The sequence below is a fragment of the Saccoglossus kowalevskii genome, chromosome 4 (genome assembly GCF_978046115.1).
Source record: "Saccoglossus kowalevskii chromosome 4, keSacKowa6.1, whole genome shotgun sequence".
NCBI classification, from domain to species: domain Eukaryota; kingdom Metazoa; phylum Hemichordata; class Enteropneusta; family Harrimaniidae; genus Saccoglossus; species Saccoglossus kowalevskii.
In genome coordinates, this window is record NC_140644.1 from 13,831,936 (window position 1) to 13,838,539 (window position 6,604).

At 36.1% G+C, this 6,604-nt stretch overlaps 1 long non-coding RNA gene across 1 annotated transcript; it reads left to right on the forward strand.

The window, feature by feature from the left end:
• Positions 1–783: 783 nt before the first annotated feature.
• Positions 784–3,075, forward strand: LOC144355818 (uncharacterized). The gene is made up of 4 exons (XR_014929161.1): positions 784–901; positions 1,566–1,637; positions 2,286–2,447; positions 2,873–3,075. It is a non-coding gene; the product is annotated as an uncharacterized LOC144355818 (long non-coding RNA).
• Positions 3,076–6,604: the final 3,529 nt, after the last annotated feature.

Consider the following 6,604-nt stretch of genomic DNA (forward strand, 5'->3'; position numbering starts at 1 on the left):
TTCAGGCACTATAGATTCTTTATTAAAATAACAATGAAAATCTGATGTATTTTTATCATTTTTTAAATTTCTGGTTAGTTTTAAGATATTTTACTAAGCAATATGTTTTAATTTATGTTTGTGGTCAATGTATTATTATTGAAAATGCCGTCATATTTTGATAAAAAGATATTACACTGCACTATTTATGTGAAATTGTAAACTGTCAATTTTAGAGAAACAAATTAGGATAACAATAAACATGTTTAAATAACGTTTGTTTGATATTGCATCTGATAGTATTATTATGTACGTACATTCGAGGCGTATGCGCACTGGATTTGTTCAATCGATTATTGCATGTATGTATGTCACCATAACAACAATTTACATAACATATTTTTTTCTACCCCGTATTTTCGAGTTGCAAGACGATGTGTTGTCTACTACTACACCAATTTTACTGCGCACATTGCACTGTCTTCCACCAGCAAGCAAACAGTGAGCTTCTAAATAAATCGCAATTTTGCGTAACGTATTCATTTTTACCCTCTCATTTTCAGAAACACTAACGACGCATTGCGTGTTTCGCATAGATATTAACGATGTGTTTTGAAATAATACACCAAAATTTATGATGCGTACATTTTAATGACTCCCGTCAACAAGCAAACAGTGATCTCTCTGTACAAACATGTTATCGTAGCGAATCTACTGACTCCGAAAAATTAAATCTTTTTTTTTTTTGATCAGTACTTAATTCTACAGACCAATTGTTGTGAATAGTTGAAAAAACGTTCCCCCAACTTAAAGCCTCGCACACGCAGTGTTTTGTCATCTCACGCAACTCGCGAATATAAAAGACGGACAAGACTAACGGATAAATCACAAGTTATTCCGCAGTTTTCACCCGACTTTATTGGTGAGTAGAACTGTTTTAGTTGTGTGGTATTATTCCGGGTGTCGCGTGTCGTCATTCCGTGGTTGTAGTGACGTGTCAACTTAAAGGGCGGTGGTCGTCGCGCCGCGTCCTGTTCGATATGGGACTCAAAGCGACGTATACAACGCATGTAAAATACATTGTTTATTTAATACATGAAATTCGAACACGCGCTGCGCGACGACTACTGCGCTTTAATAACTGTAACCGCGCGCTACATTCATTCGGCGGTAGTTTATTCCAATTCCCCGGTTTCCATTTGATGTAAATTATGCTCCCGTTTCAGTGTAAAATACATCCACTGGTTATGTCCAATATTTTTAAGCGCCAAATTCAACTGTTTTCAGCTTTCACATTATTTGTTGCCATTTTATTCAAACAATTTAATCTCAGGGGATCAACAATTAAGACGTCTAAATAACATTATTATAAGTAAAAAACTGGCATTCATTTGCACATATTTCATAACAGTCCTGAACGCATGGGTATTAAGAATTCATAATGGTCGAATCAATAGCAGATACAGTTGTTCATTTCGTCCACTGCCAGAGTTCAGTTACATGAGCGACAAATACGTGTAGTATTGTATTGCAATACAATCAATTACTAATCGTTGGAGAAACTATTTTATTTGTTTCCCCCACAGATAACAAAATGAAGTTCACGTGCGTATTGTTCTTAGCGTGTCTTGTTGGATATATAAGAGCTCAAGTTCAGGGTGAGCTTCTTTTTACGATAAATATCATTTATATATATATAAATGGCCTTTATTTACAAGTCAAGGCCATCGGCCCAATAAGTATATACATAAATATTCTTAAATTACAAAAAATCAGCAATTTTACCCCTAAGTTTCAATGTGTGATAAGCATAGGCTACCAAGTATTTAATTACATTGGTTTCTTGTGAAGTTAATAATTCTACAAATTTATGAAAAGTAGGAGGGTTGAAATAGTATTTTGGAAGATACAATTTACGAAATTCAGTAATTCGTAAATATTATCCTGCTAAATGAAAGTCCACCATGTTATTATTGTTAGTAGTACATTCGTGTTGTACGTAACTGCTAGTATTCAATTGGAAACCAAATCGCTTATTTATACGTGTTTATTAATTAATTCTGGTTCAAGTTCAAACCATAATGCATTCTCTGTGCAACTTTGTTAGTAAACAAATGCCAAGAACGAAATATGTGTTCAATAATACAACTCCTGACGACACGATGGTGTACCCAGGTACACTACGTCAAAGACTATAGTCATTGACTAAACGAAGGTAATGGTCTCTAAAGCAGATCATTCTCAAGTCCCAAACAGCCACACTAACACGCTTCATGTTTAGTTTTTCTATATGATTTATTTTAAAGCTCCTCCTCTACAAGACTATGAAATTACGTTCAACGTGAATTTGGATTACAACAAGAATAAAGCGGGGGAGATTTTTAGAGCACTCTTAGGCAATTCAATGGATCCACTTCATTGTAGCGATTACTTAGTATGCGGTGATCGTGACAACGCCTGCGATTTATGTAAGTGAATTTTACATCACGAGAACAAAGTTCCATGCCACCGATGTTAGGCTTCGGAAAGTCTGTAACCTCATTATACAGAGGTGATCTAGTTGCCGCCTCTGAGTCGGTAGTGGTGCGTTTGTTTTCCACTGACTGTTTCTTTTCAATTCAAACATATCCATAAACTTGTGTCCATCCGTTGTAAGCCTCCCGCGATGTATTAGAGAATCATTTGAGACGGGGTATATAGTTAAAAAGCAGTGGTTGCCGTAACTGTGTGCTTTCAATGCAGGTCTCATACTACGCACAGCAATGTACTAGTATATATACGCGTTGTCTGTTTACGCAATATTTGAGTATTCGAACGCACGCAGTATGGGAGGTAATTTGTGGATCTTTGTCACCTAAGAGTTTGTTGATACTATATTTGTTTTTCTCTCCAGGCTCTTTGGCTTGAAATAATCAATATGAAGACATGTGATGCCGAACCGACCTGATTCACTATGACAACGGACGCTACTGATGCCGATTAGACGATTATGCTAAGTGACACCATTTACCCACTTTGATACATTTGCGTTTTTTTCCATTCTTCGTGATATTTACTGTAGTGTAACTAATAAATCAATATGATTAGCAAGCACAACTATTGAGTGTGTTTGTATGGCCCCTTTGATAACCCCGAGTTCACCGTTCGTTCGTAGTGAAGAGCTCACCGTAGCTAAACGCCCATCCATTCCACCATTGTGAAAATATTGAGAGATTGGAAGCAATTTACGCATTATGATTCACAGTACAGTAACGCCGTTCTGTTATGAGTTCTAGTTATTTGTGTTTCTATTCAACGATAAATGGTGAACCATCGTATGACCGGGCTATCCTGCCTCACGCAGTTTGGACCCTTCGAGAAAGAATTTTCAGAAACTTTATTTTTACTTATACAAATTCAGTTATAATCACAGTTTTTGTGACACGTAGCTGCAATGTACTTGTTCTTACCACAATAACCATATTTGGCAACGGCAATACATGTAAGTCTTTTTCTCTTCCTGTCTAGAAAAGTAGAACGTAATAAAACAGAACGACTTTTCCCGGCATGCAAGGCACGTACATGTAAATAAAACCTGGAAACAAAACAGACTGTGAACACCTTGGTGATCACCGCACAATCTTGGATATAAACCATATATCTTGTGTCACCCAGAATACGTTATGGTAATGTATTTTCCCTGTACGACTCTTGCGGTTGTTATTTCCCTTACACTTTGGTATGCACGATATGTCTCGAGCTTCATCCCACGCAGTTATAGCGTGATTGAATGTCTCAATCATTGTCAGTGTTTTATAGTATTCGCTCAGGATGTTGTGTTTCATGAATCGATGACCCGGATGTATACGACAGGCCCTTATACATACAGGCATGTATCAGACGGACAGGTGGGATGGGTCACCGTCACGGCATTCCTGAATCACCTCGTACCACAAGATCCTTTTGGCCCATGTTACTTCATGAGACATGCGCATTTCGTACCAGGTCACAGCGTGCCACATACCACTACAATTAATACTTAAGCGAGTGTTTTCATTAAGAATAATATTGTGTATATAGGTTAATATACAATTCAAAATGATTACATCAATTAAATCAAGGTGTATTATCATGAATATTTGACAATGTATTTAAGTCGACCAACGACAATGTTTGTGTGACGGCCGCGCGCAAGTACACTCCACACTCGTCCAATCAATATCTCCCATGACATACCGATGACGGTAATCACATTATTTTGAGAATAAACTAAAAATAAGTTCAATTCAATGAGGAAATTGTCGGATAGTTCCCTGTTTTTTTTATTATGTTATGTAAAATGAAACGGAGTGCAAGAAAAATAAGGTATATACATTAATTAACAAAAATACATCGACGTATTTTAGCAGTGCTGGGACGATAAAACCGAAAAATTCGTTAATTACTTGACGATGCTGCAGAGTGCCTTTCGTTTTACAGCCCTGTGTTATGAAATCGACAATGTAAATTGGCGGCAACGGTTTCATAGTGTTTTGTATAAGGGTGTGATAACATTATTTTGGTGTGTATTAATATTCTTTTTCAGAAGTGCAATTCAACATGGCCAAACTATTCGTGAGTGAATATTCACTGTTCTTCCAGCAATACATTACTAGTATTACTTGTAATAATATGAGGTTATTACCAGCAAAGTATGCACTAAATGGTCGTAATTTGACACATAAACGGTTAGTGTCAATACCACAGCAAAAGTTCACTACCGAAAATATACGATATTACAACGCCTTTATTCAGTACATCCAAACAAAAAATCCTCACACAGTCAAGTTCATGGATGAATCAGGGGTAAAAATAAATAGTGGCGCTATGGACATTCCCCGGGTCCCGGGGGAGAGATGTATCATTGAGATTAGTAAATACGCAAACAGTGCCAACTATTCCCTTAGTCTGTAAATGGAGTGAAGTACAGTGACGTCATTGCTGGACCTTCAAATACAAATGAATATTTGAGATGTTTCGTTGATGCAACCGAGGCACATGATAATAATAACTTTATTACACTACTATGCCATCAGAGGGCGCAGTATGGTAAATAAAATACAAATCATAAAAAATACAGTAGCCAAACTATAAGATAAAATTAAAATTAAAAGATGAAAAAAAAATAATGATAGTTGGAGGATTCTCCCAATGTAGAGGTGAAAGCTATCATATACCTGATTTCTGTTTTGCCTTATTTAAAAACTGATGGTCAACCAATGTTGCTACCAGGTGATACTATATAAGTCGACAATGCATCGTTTCAGAGACACGAGAGAGAACGACTTTGTCAGCCTGGTTGGAAGATATGGCAATGAAACTTGTATTTTTGCCAGTGTACTCCCCCTGAGTTGAAGAATGTTTCAACAAATTGAAAACTGTGCTACAGAGAAACCATTACCGTACTATTTTACATGATAGTGTACCTGTGGCGGTGTACGACGCACTGTCCATCATAACGCTTATGGATATTTTAGAGTTTTACAGACACACCAATGAATTATCTGAGAGTTTAGTGTACTACAATCATGTTTATATTTGTGTAATAAATCTATAACCACATAAAACATGTTGTCTTGTGTTAATTAGCTCTGTGTCAGGTATATGCCAGTGTCTTCGCAGTGGCGACAAAGCAATAACAATGTAGTCAATTTTGCGGCGCGTCAAAAGAAAAAAAAACGTCGTTCAGATATACGTAGTTTGGTAACTTTGCTAATTTTGGTTGTAAATGATTATGAATCATGGTATTTGATACACATTTAGTATGAAAAACAAAAGTATTTAAGCCTACTCACACTTGTCTCACTGCGCCATATTTGATATGGGATAAACATATACAATATGTGTACACTGCATTGTTAAATAACATGTAGGTACGCACTGCTTGACAACAGATGTGAGACACATACTGCCTAAAATACTAGTAATTTAACCTGGTTAATAAATGTGCTTCACACTTGAATGTTTTTAATTGAATATGGAACTATAAGATTTATTAAACTGATCGCGCAAGAAACATTGTGTTCTGGGGCGTTCATCATACGCGAACGAAGTAGGGGATCATGGGTAATTTAAGTTTTTCGTCACGGTGTCAATTCTAAAATCTGTTGCAAAGAAGGCTATGAGGAGTATGTGCCAATTGACTGACAACGTGTTCAGTGTTGTCAATACGTCTTCATTGAGCCTGAATTTAATCTGTGAGAAGTGTGAATTGTTCTATTATTAACTAATATTAAATACATGTAACTGTGCGGTTTTAGATGTATGTGATACACCATCGTAAATAGTGTCATATCGTAGTTCTTTTACGATAAGAATTGTTTGTTTACTGGTAGACACAACGAATGTTCAATGCAATTTTGGAAATATTCAAACGTTTACCTAATTTTCGCCACATATTCCCTTTTTTATGTATTTGAATATTATACGTGACTTTTAGAATTGAAAAATGTGTTGATTTTGTTTCACTGAGTCGTTGTGTATTCCTCGTAGGACAAACAACAAGCTACCTCCGACTCAAGTTATCGTAAATACATTAAATATCACTCGACGTTTAATGAAAAACACATAGCTTTCATTGTTCACTTTCATTTATTTATTTATTTAT